Genomic DNA, 18,194 nt, shown 5'->3' with positions numbered 1-18,194 from the left:
AGAAAAAATCAAAACAGCCCCCTCCTTGCCCTCTTCTCTCCCCCCCTAAAATCCAACAAAACAAAACCCAGAAACAGAAAATAAAAGGAAGGAACCTGGTAGGAAAAGGAAGTACTTATTTCGAATGGACTGAGATATCAAACTAACTGGGGGCTTTCAAGTTCCTTGCCTAGAGGCACAACAGAGTGCATTTCAAAGGAGACCTTGGCCTCCTGATACATGCCTCTCTTCCCTTGCATGCTTTCTTTGCTGACACCAAGCCATTTCTGTGTAAGGATAACGCAACTGATAAAGAGGACTATAAACTACAGTGTGTTGTCTCAAAGCTTCTATCATCCAGCTCTTTAAACGTGCACTGTATTTGCTGTTTAATTGTCAGTCTTTTGTATCTAAACATCTTGATGATTATCCTACTGAGGATGCCAGACGGATTCCTGATAGCTAAGTCTAAAGAAAGGCAGGCATGACACAAACTGAATAAAATTAGTTTTTTGCTGGCTTAGACAATAGGCACAGTCTAACAGTAGGTATTTTATGCCCTCCCCCACTTCTCCCACTTAAAATCTTTCTAAGATTTAAATGGGAAGATCACAGATCCTGTAACACTCTCCTACTAAAACGTGCTTCTGAGCCTGCACGCTTTTAAGCCTGAGCAACATAGTGAATGCAGAAACCTCGTTTAATATTTCACTTCTAAAAAATACAGCATGAAGTCCTTAATCAAATTTCTCATTGTCTTGGCTTGCAGTACACATATAGTAATCTCCTTTATATCTTTTAATATATATTCATATGTTTTGTTTGTACATGCACTCAAGCAAAAACAGCAATACTGATAAAATATTGGCTTTGTTGATGCTAGAGGAGATAGCTTTGGTCAAGGGTAATAAAAACTGAAACCAGCATGATTCAAGAAAATACAAAGTAATATCTCTAAGTGGTAGAGTGGTGAATGCTGCTAGTATCCTCCTGCAACATTAGCATAGTACATAGAGAAGGGAGAGCCAGGTGCTGTGAGAGGTGAGAGCACAGGAAAGAGAGTCAATGCAGATGTACTCATTCCTCCCTCACAAGCTTCTTGTAGATTTGTCCTGTTACGTGATGAAGAGTAGAAAGAGGAAGCTATAGCCACACTACGGAGTGAAAACAAAAAAACAACTTCTCAATATAAGAGCTGTTGCACATGTGCCTGCCTCTGAAACATGCTGCCTGAGAGGCTGGCCTTGCTTTTTGTGTTAGAAAACAGCTGGAGAATGAGAGGAAATGTGTCTGGTACTGGAGCCATTCTCAGCCAGAGCCTACTGCTGAGAATGTCCCTGGGACGTGGAGGAAAGTCCCCTTGGTTGAAAGCTGCCTACTGAGAGTGTTTTCTGATCCTAATTTTATGTGTTGTACATAGAAAGGATAAAAGGGGCAAGAGATCCATAGGACGCTTGTACCATGAAAATAAGAAAAAAATAAGATTGAGGCACCCAGCTGGGTTTCCAGATCATGTTTCCCTACCTTCGGGTGATCAAATTATATTTTGCTGAGAGAGATTATGCCACATAATCTTTTTGCTCTTGTTACCTATGGAGGAAGAACAGTTTTCTGTTTCAGTGGTGAGTCTTCTTCTAAATCACAGCCAAAATCTATCCAAGTCCTGTTTATACCAATTTGTCCTAATGCCAGCACCATCTTCTAAATTAAACTGCCCTTTTTTCCATGGTTGTATTGAAACAGAGCAGCCTCTCAGTCTTCGCTTTGCTATGGAAAACAAGCTCTTTGAGTTTCCTTTCGCTTGATCAGATTCTCTGCACCCCTGGATCAGCTCAGTAACCTTCCACTGCACTGGGGATGCTCTGGCAGTGTCCTTGATCTGGTGCAGTGCTCCTCCTACCGCAGTCTTAGCAAAGCCTTACAATGGCAACAGTATTTCTCAGTTTCTACCAGAAATGCCTCACCAGATTCATCCTCCAATTATGTTTGCTTTTTTTTCCATGGCTGCATCGCATTGCCAGTCAGACATTTGGCAACGCATTAATACACCCACTCTAACTGATGAACTCCTGGCTTGTGGCAGAAATTCTTGTTATTAGTCCCCAGTATTTGGTTTGGCATTTTATACTTTGTTTTCATCCCCTTTTTATTACACAAGTTTCAAAGTCATCTGTACTGATGGTGCTTGATACATTTGCATCCTTAACAGTTGTAAGTGCATATTCATACTCTTTGTGATGTGGTGAATAAAAATTAATGAAAATAGTAAAGAATATCAGCTTGATCTTAGGGAGCTCTGCCAGTAAATTCATTTGAGACCAGAGCATCCCCATCTGACATTGCTGATTGCGTTTCTCTTTGAGCCAGTCCCATAAGCAATTCAGAGGTCTGCTTCTAATCCATGTAATTATTCAGTCTGATGAATCCTCTCATATATGATACCATATCAGATGCTGTTACCTAATCAGTTTTTACAAACACTGGCATGACAAATTAATTAAACCCCCCGTAATTTCATGCACTGGTTCTTTCAAAGTTCTGAAATGTAGACTGTGTAGCTGTTGTTGTTGTTGTCTGAACTTGGCATTAAGCTTGCTGAGTGTAGCTTCTATCCTCAGTTCCTTTGTTCAACGTGGCTCTATTTGCTGAAAATGTAGTGAAGGATTCTTTTAATTTTCAGATGATGTTTGTTATTGTTTGAAACATTTGAAGTAATGAAAAGAAGAGGAGAATATTCTGCTTTGGTGACCGTTTTCTGAAGTGTTAGTCATGACTTTTTCTCTTGTGCTGTCACTGCTTGAAGATTTTCTCCTTTTTTTCCCTTTGTTTTCACTGTTGTGAAGGCAAGCTTGGTTGTTTACTTCATGTGGGCAAAGTATGTATGATGGTCAGAGTGCATGGGAGTATCAGTTCCAGGAATACTCCCACAGAGCCATCCAAAGGCATCTGCAGTAAACTGGGGTTTTCAAGAGCTGAAACCCGCAGTCCTGCTTCCCACTGATTTGGTGGCATTCCACCATGAGATCCAGTCACCTAGAAAATAAAATGTGTCTGTCCAACCCAATAGGGTTGTGTAAAGGACACTTGCAGTATGTATGCAGCTTTGTTTCCCCAGTTTGCTTCATGATCCTGTCATTACTGCTGTCAATAGAGATACAGAGGCATCGCTTCTGCAGAGGTAAGGGGAAAATGATGAATCTTTGGCTCTGCCAAAGCCTTGCCTTGTAACCAGTGTTTGTTGGGATGTCCTGAAGTCTATTCTTGTGTAAGCCTAATGAGCCTTTTCTCACAGCATCTTCCAAACCTCTCTCTGTTCCACATATCCCCCTTCCGCAAGACCAGACAAATATTTCTATATGTTTTGTTGCCTTCCAACTAGCAACAAATTGTGACTCTTTGCTTTCCTGTTGCAGGCATACTTGTGAGCTGGTGAGCTCAGTAAGCATGCTGAATTCATAGTGCTGGGTCAGCAGCAGTCAGAAGAGCTCACTCGCTTGTTAGCAAATCAATGAATGCTCTTACAAAAAATATTTTTAATGTCATGAAACATCGCGACTTAGACTCAAAATGGAATTGTAGATTCCAAATGGAATAACTATTCTTGCATTAACTACGTTTCTCTTCCTTCCTTGAAAACCTATTTATTTCAAACAACCCTGTCCTTAAAAGAAATCGTTATCTTTAGGGATGTGACATAATACTGTCACAAAAATAAATAGCAAAGGTTTAATGTAGTAATATCAGGTTCTCTTGGAGCAGGAAAAATAAAATTTCTGGTTAAAAACAAACTACTGAAATATTCTCTTGTACCGATGTTTTGTACAGTTATTCTGTCTGTTGTTCAGTTTATTCATTTGCTCTGGACAAAGAACAGACCTGGAGAGCTCACAGTTTGGGAGCTTGGCAAAGACTTGCCAAAGGCTCTCAGAATCAAAGTTCCTGTGCATTTGCCTGTGCAGCTGTAGCACCTCAGCTAGCACTCAGCATGCAGTAGTGCAGAACAAAGCCTGTTATGTTCCTGGATGCTTTAAGCCACTTTAGTTCTTCAAATCTCTGGAGAAAACCTGTAATCCTAATCTGAGCCAGTGTTTCAGATGAAATAAATAAATAAATGCCACTTAAACCATTCCTTCATCATTGAACTACCTAACTGAAATTCTCCAGATAAACATTGCTTTGAAATGTAAACTTGCCTGGAAGATTACGTCACCTTTATGAACATGAGAATTTGGGACAGAAAACAAAGACTGTTATTCAACTGAAACTTCAGGAATGTTTAGCTAGACAGCTGTAAGATAAACATGTTCTTAATACATCAATACTCAACAATGCCAAACTTATCAGCACTACTTTATGCAGAACTGTGCTGTTTCCCGCTTTCCATTCCTTATACCATTTTATCCACTTGAGTTTGTGAGGCTGGACAGGATCAGTGGGGGGGTCTCAAAGCTCAATACATCCTTCCATGTCTTCCAGCAGGATACCTGGGGAAGCAAAAGCACTCAAGAAAAATTCTTCCTCAAGGAAAAAGTGCTTCTTGAGCTGCTGTGAGTTCAGGAGCAACAGGATCAGGTCTTACCACATGCATAAAACAGCACTTTATATACATTTATGTTCCATTCATGAAGTGCAAGCTGGAAAAAAAGAGTTACTGCCGCTTTGTTTCCAGTTTGAGCCTCATCTCAGGAAGTCTGGGGAGACCTTATTTCAGCCTTTCAGTATTAAAGAAAGATTATAAGAAAGATTGTGAGACTTTTTACTAGGGCCTGCAGTAAGTGAGAGGACGAGAGAGAATGGTTTTAGACTGAAAAAAGAGAGATTTAGGTTAGATGTTAAAAGGAAATTCTTTACTCAGAGGGTGGTGAGGCACTGGATGAGGCTGCCCAGAGAAACTGTGGATGCCCAGTCTCTGGAGGTGTTCAAGGCCCTGGGCAGCCTAGTCTTTTAGGAGATTCCCCTGCCCAAGCAAGTCTGGATGATCTCTAAGGTCCCTTCCAACCCACACTATTCTATGATTTACTGATTCTGTAAGTCTGTGTTGCTATCATAAAATTTTAATTAGAAAGTATAATGGCCTTTAATCTTTATTCCCTGTGCTTAGTTTGTAGCATTTCTGATGCTTCTGCACTTCTGAGATTCTTCTGACAACCTGGCTTGATATTTAATGTTGCTTTCTGTCATGTCAGTTAGTACCTGCCCTTATGCTCACTGCAAGAGTGATTATTTTCCTGCCACAGGCAGTAAGGATGGTCCTTGCTAGGTTTGAGAACTGGCATAGGCTGAACATTGGCATTGAGAGTCATGTTACAAAAGCATGAAGCGTGAAGACAGTGCCAGTTCATCCCATCACAGCTGTCTGAGGTTTAGCAGAAAACTTTGGCTTTTAGCATCATTGATAGTACACATTGGTAGATCTTCCTCCAAAAGTATGAGAGCAAACACAACTGTGCTAGCCCAAATTGAGGCTCAGAATTTGATTCCCAAATAAATACCATGTCTGAAAAATTTAAAACAATTGTTCTTTGTAATATGCTTTTCAGGGTTACAAGATAAGTACACAGCTGAGCTTCAGAGCAGAATTGCCTTTTAATTTTACAGTGGCTATAATTCAAGGCTCTTCAGTTATAAAGCCCCCAACTTTCAAGAAGAAAAGGCTTAATCCACTAGATACCACTGTGACAAGCATCTGCTTCCTCGAAGGCATCTTTATTAAAGGAATCAAGATAGCCTCCTGAGGGAGAGACATCATAAAAGCCCTATAATAAAAAACAATACCTTATTTTCCTTAAACCCTTTTGACCAACATCAGCAGCTTTGTTAGTGGCTTCAATGTTCTTTTGTTTGGAATGAAATAAGTCATGTAGGTAAAGAAGTATTCACCCAGATTTTGACTGGATTTGTTTATGAGATTGTTTATTGACTCACAGAATTATTTCAGCTCAGTTCCTTTTATAAAATGAGATTTTGGCAGTCTTGTGTGGAGTTGAGAAGTCATGTTGGCAGCTTAAATTTGAAGTGACAACAGTCACTTCACTTCCTCCACTTCTACATCACCTATGTATTTCCCACAGTATGGTACACTAAAACTAGGTAGAAACAAAAAATGTCCTCCAATAATAAAGTCTCTTCCAAAAACAGAGCACAAGTGCTGAAGGAGTTGCCTTATAGATGAGGAGGCATGTATGAGTAGATAAAAGCACAAAGGAGAAGTTCTATTGAAATGATATCGCATACCTCTGAGTTTATGAAAATATAGTCCTTTTGTTGTATTTGAAGCACTTTGATCTTAGCCAATGGCAAGGCAAGGGGTAATTTGCAGTGCTTTTAAAGCTAATTAATCTGTCTCATGCAAGGTCTAAGACTTTAGGGTGGCCAGAATCCACAAAGGGCTGACTGGGCAGCTGCTGTGTGTGTGAGCAGCTGCTCCACTCTCGAATGCAGGCTGCAGAGAAAGGCAGTGGAGGATGGGAAGGGCAAGAGGAAGAAAGTGTGAAGGGCCAAGCATTGGAGAAGAGACAACAGTGAGCAGATTTTTTCTACCATCAACTGCACTTTGGTAGAGTGCATGATCACGTAAAGAAAACTGCATCTGTTGCTCTTGGGTTAACTCACAAGAAAGAAACCCATTAGGATTTCTGTGCTACCCACTAACAGCGGCTTCACAGGTGTACTTTCCTGTGTTTGGACTCTGGGGCTCAGTGGGGGTTAAGAACTCTACTGTACACTGTCAAGACAAAGTAACCAATTTCAGGAAATTCACCGCCTACAGTAAATCTAGGATGACCTGAGGGAAAATGCTCTTTTTGAGTCATCTAACCTGAAGCAAAAACCCAGGGTGATTATTTCAGATCCAGAGTCCCATCAAAAGAGCTGTCTTTCCTCTAAAGTTGAAGAGAAACAGGTAAGCTTTGTCAAGATTGTTTCAAATTAACCTCTTTCTGAAGAACACATTATTTTCTTCTGCTCTCACTTGAGAACCTTTATCTCTGTTTCAAAAGCCTATAACGAATGGCTTCAGAGTGCAGACCTCCCTGTCATGGACACCAGGTTGCAGGAGAGCCAGCACTGCTCCTAGGTGCTGGTGACTTTCAGTTGCACTGAAGAAAGTCAGGAGCCCTGGGCTCTGATTCAGAAACAGTGGCAGCACTTACCTGCTTTTGGAGGATCTATTAGGATTGATACCAGAGACTGCGAGAACTGTAAAACCATTTTGGAAACAGATCTAAGAGGAGATAACTTGCTTGATGTACCAAGCTCACAAGCATGCTGTTTCTTCATATCCAGCCACTTTACACCCTAATTAACCTACATTTTATGTGAGTACCAGGAACCTTAGTCTAGATTTTTGGCTCTTTGGAGCTAAGAGTTTCAAATAGATAGAAAAGATAAGTGCTAAGCAGCATCTCTGAAATTTCTTAAGTCTTGAAATAGAAAACTATGATTTTACACTTCTGGTAAGCTGGTTTTGAAATCTCTTTTTAGGATCATGACTTCCAAATGACAGTGCATTTGGAGGCACTGTGGAACCACCCCACCAAACTCCTACAGCTCTTAGAGAGCTCTACTTTCTAGACTAGAGTACTTTCACTCCAGTAGAATGTAAGCCGGTTTTACCTCATTTTCCTGAAGACCAAAAGCCTTTATTAGTCAAAACCAGCCCAGACTAATTTGTTCCTGATCTCCACCTTGAGACTCAACAGTCTCTCTGCGTTTCTGACACTTCCCAGAAGTGTTCTACAGTCACTGTGGTTATCCTCATTTCAGTTCTACCAGGTGAGTCAAAAAGGAGAGTCCTGCCAGGATCACCATGTTTTGTTGGCTTTGTGCTTGCTTCTGCAGTGTTTATATTCTAGTGCCTCACCCCTACAAGACCTTCATTATATTTACCCCAAGTTGGTAATACCCACTGTAGTCCAAGCTACTTCTCTTAGCATTATGACAATTAACAGGTTGTTTTGGGAGCATTCACACTTTGTCCCAACCACACTGTGTGGCTGAACAAAGCCCAGCAGCCAGGCAAAACGGACTTGGATTTCACCAGTGCAGAAGCTGGAGTCCATGAAAGCATGGTGAGAAGCAGGACAACTACCTTCTTATCAGTCTGTCTCATCTTATTTTAAAAGGTTGTATCCAGTGAGAATATTATTCCAGTTAGATACTCAGTGATTTTAAGTCATCCATTTCCTTACTTCTGGATTTGAAAATTGGTAACATATGTAATGAAGAAGACTACCTACTACTCTTTCATACGTCACGCAGAGGCCTGACCAGAAGAGCAGTCATCTGCCACATCCCCCCAACACCCAGGCCATTCTTATTTTGCTTTCTGAGTCATGTAGCACCCTGTTTCCATAAAGTTGGAGGAGTTGCAATCTCTTTTCTGTTTTTTTCATAACTGCTTTTTTTTTTTTTTTTTTTTGCCCTCTCACTGATGTGCAGCGAAGTGCACAGGATCTAAAAAATTAAATCAGCACAGCTAAAATTTATCTCTGAGCAGCTTTAATATGAAATATAAAATTGGCTTTGGATGGGCATCCTGCCATGATTCTTACTGAGGGGGAGAGAGTCGAGTTGAGCATCACACTACTGAAGAGCGGGGATTGAATAATTGAGCTGGCTTGCTTTTACAGTGTAATACAGACTATTAGCAAGTTTTAATCAGTGAATTCTTCAAAACACTGCTGTCTACAAAAACAATGGATTAAAACTTATCCTTTGCTGAAATCTTCAAAGCCAGAGGATAAAACACAATGTAAGGTACAAGGCTGGAAAAAAAGAAAAAAAAAAGGATAAAAAAAAGACTCCTTTGCAAAGCTTTGGGTACACAAATAATAAAGGAGGCAATGTTAGCACATACAATTGATAACCTGTAGCCAGCTGTATTTTGCCTAAACAAAACTTGAAAACTGAGGAAGGTGAGTGGGGTGGTGTACACAGATCCAACTGCGGCTTGTGTCTGTGAAAATCTGCCCAAATTGCCTGTGTTCTGCCTCACTGTACTGACAACTCAGGGCAATAACGCAGAAGTCAAATAGCATGCTTCGTCTTAGCTTTGCTTTCTGAAACTGTGCATGTTAACAGCTTACATCGTGTCATCAGAAAATGTATCAGAAGAAACTAATGGCTTCATTCTTGGGGTTTGACAATAGGGTTTTAATACCCTACTGCCTGCATAACTTGCACACGTATTCTGTCCTCGTTCATCTGTTTATTTATGAGCAATGAGGCAATGCCTAGAGTAATAGAATAATATTCTCACTGAATACGTCCATTTTAAAGCATGATGAGACAGACTGATAAGAAGCTGTGACTCAGAGAAAACTTACAAGGCAAAATTATCTGCTGTACTAGAATATTTCAGCATTACCTTTATTTAAGCTTCTGGAAATTTGTCGGTTCTTACTGAACTTAGCAAGTCAAGGTTTTGTGCCTGTGTGAGATAAGTGAAAATGAGCTGTAAGGTTTAACTGTCCAGTTCAAATAGAGAAGTGTAAGGGAAAGAGTTAGTAGAAGAACCTTCTTTGCTGTTGAAATAGTGTGTTTTAATAAAAAGGAATGATTACATTTCAAGGTCAAATGAAATGTAAGAATGAGAAAGGCGGTCAGTAAAGATAGATAGTTTTATGCTTAGAGTTAAGTTTGCAGTAAGCGCAGGGGTAAATGAGCATTGAGCTTATTTATTATGCATAAAATAACTCGTGACAAGTGGTGCACTCTGAAGGTGTCTGAAGAGATGCTGTTAGACAACAGAACCCATTTGAGAATTACTATGGCAACATTGACAGCTCCTCAGCAGAGAAGCCCATCCACTACATGTCTGATTGCCCCTTGAGCTGGAGGTGATTTATTGTATTTCTGAGTTTGGATTTTATGAACCCTGGGTAGACATCTCAGATTAGATTAAGCGCCAAATTGCACAACATACTTAGCATAATCAAGAAAGCTCTTGTGATTGCACTTATTGTTAAAATTCCCCTCTGCCAGATACAAAGAAATAGATTTGCAAGGCTTGCTACACCTCCCTGTGCATTTCCAAGTCTCTTTCCCTGAGGAAAACACTGACCAGTTACTAGATAAGGAATTCTTAGTGAAAGCATTAGCCAAGGCTTTGGTGAAGATATAGGAGTGTTAACGTTGCCTGTCTCTAAAGTTGTTCCATCCGAGTATATTAAGACAGAAATCTTTTTTGTATCTCTGTGTAACATACATGTTCTCAAGAGGTACAGAGGAAAAAACTGAAACACTGATAGGTTTTCCATTTCTCCCCTTTACTATTATCCTGTTAGGACAGAGCATATGTAGCTTGATTGCGTTTCAGTTTAATTAGTATTTTACCTTCATTTCCGTTACTGTGGAAGGTCATTTATAATAATAGCAGCAGTTGAGCTTGCAGCTGCCATAAGATCCCATAAGCAATAGCAGTCGTTCTCCCCTGGCTTCCTGCTGTCCTTTGTCAGAGAGGGTATTTTCTGCCTTGCTCACACAGAAATACTGCTGGGTTCCCCTTATGGAAGATAACTGTTTTCATAAAGGGTTCCCACTTTCTAGATGAACCTTGCAGTTATTTGTGCTCCACATACACTGGAAATGTCTGGAAAAAAACATGTGCAATAATTTCATTGTGAGTTAACTTGTTGACTTCATGTCATTGGATACTGAGAGAAATAGTCGAGCTATTTTTAAAAGGAATGTTAGCCAATCCTGTAAACACCACCTGCAAGAACCGGCAGAGAAGTTCAAGGTTCTCAGAATTTAGGCTGTGGGCATAGATGATTTTCTAAGAGAAGAAATTTGCTTCGCAGAAACTTTGCCAGTTTACCTTTCTGTCTTCCTGCACTCCCACATCTTTTTCACCCACTTTCCATTTATTTTAAGCAGGTACTTCGGGTCAGAGTCTAGAGGCAGAATCACTGGCATAGTGAGACTTTTGCTTTCAGCAGGTATCGGAAAATGCTGTAATAACTGGAAGTGCTTCAAAGCATGTTTTGCAATACATTCACCAGTCCTAGAGAAAGGAAATCATTGTCACTCTTCAGTTTGTTTCCAATTCAACTGAATAGCTTTAATCTCATCCTAAGCAAATAACTGGTATAAAAAATAAGAATGGAAGGGAAAGATGAACAGATACAAATGAAGGGTTTTCTTCCTGGTGTCACAGAGTTAATTTACAACAGATGTTTCCAACAGCGGAAACAATTTGCACTTAGGCTGGTAAACTGGGTGCCCTCTATTTCTCTGTCCTGAACAATTAAGACATGAGCTAATCTGGCAGCTCTACTCCCACCGTTACCAGTACTCACACCTAACAAACTGCTTTGTGCAGCTGGCAGCATGCTGGAGAGAACAGCTGGTTCATGACAGACCTTCACCAGCCCTGTTCTGTGCTCCTGACAGCAGCTGATGGGAATCACAGACCTCAGATCTGGTCTGCTCAGCTGAAGTTGAGAAAAGCCCTAGCACATAAGTAACAGCTTTGTGCTGGGCCACATGAGGAGATAAGTGCTTAAAGAGTGCATTTAAAGAGAGTGAATGATTGTGTAGTGCACTAAGTACACCTAACAGTACTGCTGTACTGTGTGCTTTGGGACAGCTGGACAAGTTCCCACCTCTCAAGTCAGGCACAGAAGTCTTGTTTGATTGTTATATATATTTTTGTAATTATGGCAGCTTTGACATGGGCTTTATAGATTGTTCTTTCCTTTTTTTTTTTTTTTTTTTTTTTTGGACATAATGCAGCACTGAGGACAATGAAAGACCCAATGACCCAGCTGCAGTTATTTGCCTTTCATTATAAGTTCTGCCGTATGCCAAGCCAAGAATTTTGTGTACTTGCTCAGCAGTCTCCTTACTTCTTCTGTCTCCAGTGGGAAAGAGAACATTTACCCAAGCTGAATGAACAAAGTCTGGAGACACTTGCTTCAGTTTGCTTTAGTCTTTCAGTGTGTACAAGTGATGCTCATTAAATAGCAGAGGCTTAATCACACATACATGATGAAGCTTACGAGGAGCTCTGAATGACTTGGGAAGTTTCATTGACAAAGGAAGGATTGGAGTTTGCAAGCTACGTTTACTTCAGTCTGTGGCTGCCTTCAGATGAGTTTGAACCACACTGTGGAAGGGAGAGACAGGCAGACAACTAAAGATGACCTCTTCATAATTCTGACATTATCAACTTTTGAGTGACTATCTTACGCTTAGTACAGCTATAAGAGGATTTAGGCAAAAAACCATTATGGTGCAGTGGGTATCTTCCTTTAAAGTCCCATAATTCTAAACCATTTTGGTCCCATTCCACACATTGTCACTGGGCCTGAACTTCACCCTCTTCTGCAATCAGAACATCCTGGCCGTGTACCACTTGAACTAAATTTTTCAAAGGATTATTTCTGAAAGAGATTGGCTGTTCATGTTACAGAAGGTTCCCCTAGCAGGAGATCCATTTTAGGGGGGTTCCACTTCTTAGTTGCACCAAACACCAAAACATCTGTTTGCAGAGCTATACTCCAGCAAAGTAACCCACCAAGTAACCCGCCCCTTCCAGCTAATTGCCAGTTCTGGCATGGTAAAATCAGTAAATCTAAACAGAAGCAGCAGTAGGTTAATCTCTAGAGCTGCTATGAAGTGGTAGAGAATTCCTTGTGGTGGTACTATAACATCTTGCTACAATATTGACAGCTTAGAATTCAGTTGCTGGCTGTCACAATTAACTGTGTGTAATTATTTCATCCCTTTGAAAAATGAGAGGAAATGCCAATTAGTTGTTTTCCAAGTAGGAGGCTGTGGCATCTTAATCACTAACAAAGCATGGGGAGTGTACAGAAATAGGGGAGCTGAAGCAATAAAAGTAAATTTTATGGTTCTGATGTCCCACATGCTTTTCACAAGAGCCAAGAAAGGAGAATAAATCGCTTCACAACTGCAGAGAGAAAGAAATCTCATAAGCTTCTTCAATCCATGAGAAGAGAAGTGCTTTCACTTTCGCTAAAGGTAGAGTTTCCTTGTTCTCCTGGCAGCTTAAGGACATGAACCTACCTGGTCTTTGCTATGGGGTGGTTGGCCTTCAGTGCTCCAAGCATAATGCTCAGGAGCACACGCAATACAGCTGGAAAAACTGACAAGATTTTTGTGCAGTTCAAAGTAGTCTAACAGGTTCTGCTAAACCAGGACAGCTGATAGATAGCAGATGGTTGGCCAGATTTTGGTCTGTTGAATTACCGACGAGATCCTTGGTGAAAGACAGCAGCAAAGTGGTACAAAGCAATGATACTGTGGAGCCTGCTGAAAAGAAGGGGTAAATATGAGAGAACATAAATTGACTGAAAGTAGGAGTATGGGCCATAGCTGCATGGCCATGGATGTTCTGATTCACTTCCAATTGCATGCTTAGATTCGGGTGCAGATGTCTTCTGCAACATCTCTCATTGCAGCCCTGGGCAGCCTGTCCTAAGTTGGCCCCTAAAGATCCCTTCCACCTGGACCAGTCTGTACACGATAAGAAGATGTGATCAGGGAAACAGTGGCAATATCCATTTCAGAAGCACAGAGTTGTGAGGAATTCATCAGCAGAGACAGAGAGAATACTAATAAAAAGGCAATATACTGGAGTTGCCAGACTGACAGGCGCAGGACCTGCGTAGATTAAATTTGCTGCATGCATACAAACAAGTGTTATAACAGTCTTTGCAGAGATTTAATTTATAAACATGAGAAAATATGATTTTATTAAATAAGCAGCTGATAGTAAATCAGCTTGTTTTTTACTTTGGGGATATAATGGAGGAAAAGAAAGATCCAGTAGCCACAGGGCTTTCTGTGGGAAATGAAGAACAGAAGGAGCGCTGCTGCAGATACTGTATCACTTGTGATTAAGGCAAATATTCTTTGTATCTATGTATGCGATATTATTTTGTATCATCCCTGGTGTTTTCTACCACTTAGAAGTAATCAAAATGGAATTTGGTGAAAAAATAATAGCAATTCCTCAGGGCATTTTGAAACAAGATGGAGCAGACCTCCCAGTGTTATATGTCTCAGTTTATGTTTCAGTTTTATTTGTCTCTGCTCGTAGGTTTAGAAATATAAATAGCTTTTGAGAGAAAGTGTGTCCCTGGCTACCACATGAAGAATATCTGAAGACAAATAAATGCAAACTGGAGCTAGCTGTACTCTGGTAGCAACCAGTTGCCTTTATGGTAAAACTGCATTTTGCTCTCAGGGAAACCTGAATGAAAAGCTTGCATGCCGTTTTGAGAGCAAAGGATCTCTCTTGTGAGTTTTACTTCAAATAGATTTTGTTCAGCTGATTAATTAACATCAGCCAGGGAGTACCAGGGAGGTCACAGTGAAGGGCAGCAGCTTGGGCATGTTGATTCTGCTTCTGCCCTGTGCTGCTGTGAGCACTCCTTATCTAAAAAAGGCCAGGACAATCAATGCCTGTAGTCCCCCTCAAGGAATGAGATCCTCTGCTGCAGTCAGTAGAAGCAGCAGTGGTTTAGGTCTGCTTCCTGCTTATGTCATTGACACACATTCAGTGGACACTTGCTGAGGAATGCATCCTGAAGAGCTTCCCACTACCATGGTTCATGGCTCTTTTGACTCCAGGATCAGTGTTCTCCACCTCTCTGGGATAAAGACCATCTCCAGCAACCCATTCACTCCTCCAGTGTTGTGAATGTTCTGGCACTTTGTCAAATGTTTTGAGTGAAGAACATTTTGGTTTCACCACTGTAGTTTATTTCCCGTGATTATCTTCTGATTTGTTGTTTGTTTGATTATTCTCTGCCTTATTCTGCTGGTTATTGTATCTATGTGCAGGCACTGAGCGCCCTCAGGTAGTGTGCCTTACCTAATTTCCCACCATTAGCTCTTGCAGTGAGAAGGGTTCCCTTTTTCACCGAGTGCAATGTGCCACAGCTGCCCTAGGTCTCCTGAATGCCTGTTAGAAAGTGCTGTTCCCTCATGTACCTCTGGTCAATGGAAACCAGTCAATGCTTGAAAATTATGTTATTTTGTGTTTAGAGTCTTTATTTAAACTTCTTCCAGGACACACTTTCTTACGGCTTTGACACGAAGTGAGTGGACAGTGTCAAAAAGTAAAATCATGAGCCTGGTGATGGTCACAGAGTACCCTGCATTCAGATAAGAGTAGAAGTCTTGCAAAAATGCTTGTTCTTGCTTTTCTTTTCTAGGCCAGTTTTTTTTTTGTTTGTTTGTTTGTTTGTTAGTGAGGTTTTTGTTGTTGTTGTTGTGTTTTGTTTTGAGGAGGGGTGTTAGGAAGCAGCAAGAGGTAAAAAACCCTTCAACCCACATTTTCAGGACAGCCCCAATGGTCTCCAGCAACCAGACACCACATCACTGGGCTGTGGAGTTGTCGATTGTAGCTTGCTGCTGGCAGTTCCATGGGCTGGGATGATCTGGCCACGTGCAGAAGTATGGGCAGGGACAGCCAAGTGATGGCATGGCTGCTCCCTGGTACAGGCCTCAGCACAGAAGCACGGAGGGTGTTCTGGTAAGGGGCCAAGAGGAGCTGGCCTTGGATGGCCCTTCAGTTATCTGGCATGTGATCAACAACAAAGGCACATAACACTGAACACTTATTAGTCATTGTTTCTAACTACAAGGTCAGACACTTCTACCTCCTCAGGGCTGTCTCTTTCAAATTGTTTGGAAAACCTTCTTGAGCCAGAATAAATGTCTGAGAGACAATTTTGCTCCAGTTTCTCCCACCTCAATGCCTACATGTGTGAAAGTTATAGACACAACACTTTGTTTCTGTCTAGTTACTTACCAATGGCTCCTGCCTTTATGAGCACAGTTACAGATATGCCAGTGCTCTGACAGCACTGATACAGTGGTCTGATTATTCCATGCCGATGGACTATTGGAACTGCCACATGATATTTTGGCAGTGTAGTTTGTGCAGGTGTGACTGGCAATGCTGAACTGCCAAAGACAACTGGTAAATTTGATACCAAAGACTTCAGCGTCAGGATTTACAAAATGAAAATGCTGCCAACAATTATAAAGAGAGGGATTACTAGACACTGGAGAAGGACTGTCCCTTAAGTTGGCTTGCTCTTTGACCAGGTATTTTGGCTCTTTTCCACTTTCAGAGGAGAGGGCAGGTTGGGAGAAAGACAGGGAGAGGGAGAACATCCTATAAATGTTTTCTGAACTATTTTGTGGGAGGATCGTGTGAGAAGCGATCAAACTCTTTAGAGCTCAGAAACAGAATTTTTAGCAACAGGATATGGAGCTGTTAACTGGAACCAAACTTTTTCTGCCAATATTAGTGAGTAGTGTTGAAAGCTCATGCAAAATAGGACAAGCCAGACCTCTGCCTTTTTTCTTAACAATTGTTGCTCTTTAAATCATTGTCTTCTCATGCAAAAATTGTTTTATTCATCCATTGTGCATTTCCTAGAAATCTGATAGAGGTCACATATGTTCCTTCTAAGAAAAGGAAGCCAGCAGCAGTACCAGTTCTGAAGATGTGGCCTAGTCCTTTCTGATCTTAGCGAACAGCAGCACACATTTTTTTCATTAAAAAGGGCTCAAGGTGTTTGTGTGTCCTCTAGCAAAGATCTCATCTTTCTAGTAATAACATCATATGTTATACAAGACATGGAATAGAAGTAGCTATAAATCTGGTTCCCTGCCTTGTGGTGGAGTGTTTGAGCAGTATGATTTACTTTGACCAGCTGGTCTGTGTACCTACAAGATAGTGATCAGCCTGGAAGTATTCTGTGTTTTATGATATTTCTAAAAGAGGAGTGAGAAGTGGCAGTGGCTGTTTTCGTTGTTTGGAGAAAAGCAGTTTACTGTGATATTTTCACCAGCTGACAAATTAGGTTAGCTGTTCATTAAAAACTGAGGAGATTGTGCCATCACCAACAGTCTTTCTTTCAACATATGGATTTCTTAGCTCTCCCTTCAAAACTGATGTGAATGAGCCAGCTGAAAGTAGAATGGCATCTGAAATATGTATAATTGAGCTAACTTCTTGTGCAAGTATTGTCATGATTGTTATCATCATCTAGTTCTGTGATTCTTTTGGCAAGCCGTATAAATCTTTGCAGAGATATGCTCTTTTGTGTGTGAAACAAATATGGAACACAGATGCTACTGATCAATTTTTATTAGCAATTTTGTGCATATAAAAAGTGTACAAAATGGAATCAGATGAAAAAAAATGGAAACCTTGCCCGGGTTTATGTTTGTTTTTTTCTTTTGTGAGAGACTTAACTGAAAATCTAACAGGAAATTAGACTGGAAGTTTAATCAGCTGCGTGTATCTTTCTTATAGCACCCCAAACTGACTTTTTCAACTATCTGGGATTTCTTGTGGATTTAAGGATATCAAATACGATAACTGAGCTTTAGTGGCCAAAAAAAAAGGCTAATTCTCTTAGAGTGCATGGAAGCAGAGGATAAAAAACATTTTGTACTGTTATCTTAAAGAAAAAAATGGAAAGTTACGGAAGCTAAACCATTTGTACACAGCTCCATTGACGGTTCATTTCTTAAGAATCTTTCCAAATAAACATTTAGAAGCATTGCTTTTTCAGAGGCAGCCTCTAGAGTATTTCATCATGTTAGCCAACTGTTCCACAGGAGTATAAATCAATGGCAGCAAACCTTTTACAAAGTCCCTTTTGGATTTTGCCAGCTTACGTTACCTGGTACACAGTCTGTGTCTGGGAAAAATTACTCAGAACTATCTGCTCAGCTATCGTTTGCTGGTTTGAAAGAGATCAGCCTGTATGTAAAATCAGAGAGGAGGAGAAGGAGAAGCATTGAGTCTTTGTGTCCATCCTAGTTAGAGTGGGACTCTGGGGTGCTAGGTCCAAGGTCACACACAGCTACTTCACTGACTTGAGCACTGTGCTCTGCAAAGGCTTGCGCCCATCTCTAAGGAGAGACCTTCATGCTGTGCCAGCTGATAATGTGGTTTCTTAAAACCACACTTCTTGCCCCAGAGACCTTGTCAGCAGTGGATTGTCTTCCTCCATGGACTGATATTCAGTAGTTGTCCAAATAAGGAAAGAAGTACTTGTACATTTGAAACTGTGCTGGAAAAGGTGCTTAGCTGTTTACTTGTGACAGGAAGCTTTTAAAGTGGACGACCTGAAACTGGTGAGCAGTTTCTCTTTAAGTTTAAACTGCTAGAAATGTTTCAGTGTGGACAGAAGAAAAAGCTACAAGGAAGGAATCCC

The 18,194-nt window shown here is 40.7% G+C and overlaps 1 protein-coding gene across 1 annotated transcript in view; it reads left to right on the top strand.

The window, feature by feature from the left end:
* The window catches only part of ANKH (ANKH inorganic pyrophosphate transport regulator), a gene marked incomplete at its 3' end in the record, with an annotated part of 88,075 nt that overhangs the window by 33,571 nt on the left and 36,310 nt on the right, over window positions 1–18,194 (top strand). The window lies entirely within an intron of this gene.

The sequence above is a fragment of the Tetrao urogallus genome (genome assembly GCF_951394365.1).
Source record: "Tetrao urogallus genome assembly, chromosome: 3".
In the NCBI taxonomy this organism is placed as follows: domain Eukaryota; kingdom Metazoa; phylum Chordata; class Aves; order Galliformes; family Phasianidae; genus Tetrao; species Tetrao urogallus.
Note: the sequence above shows the minus strand (reverse complement) of the source record. Positions and strands in the feature narration are given on the sequence as shown.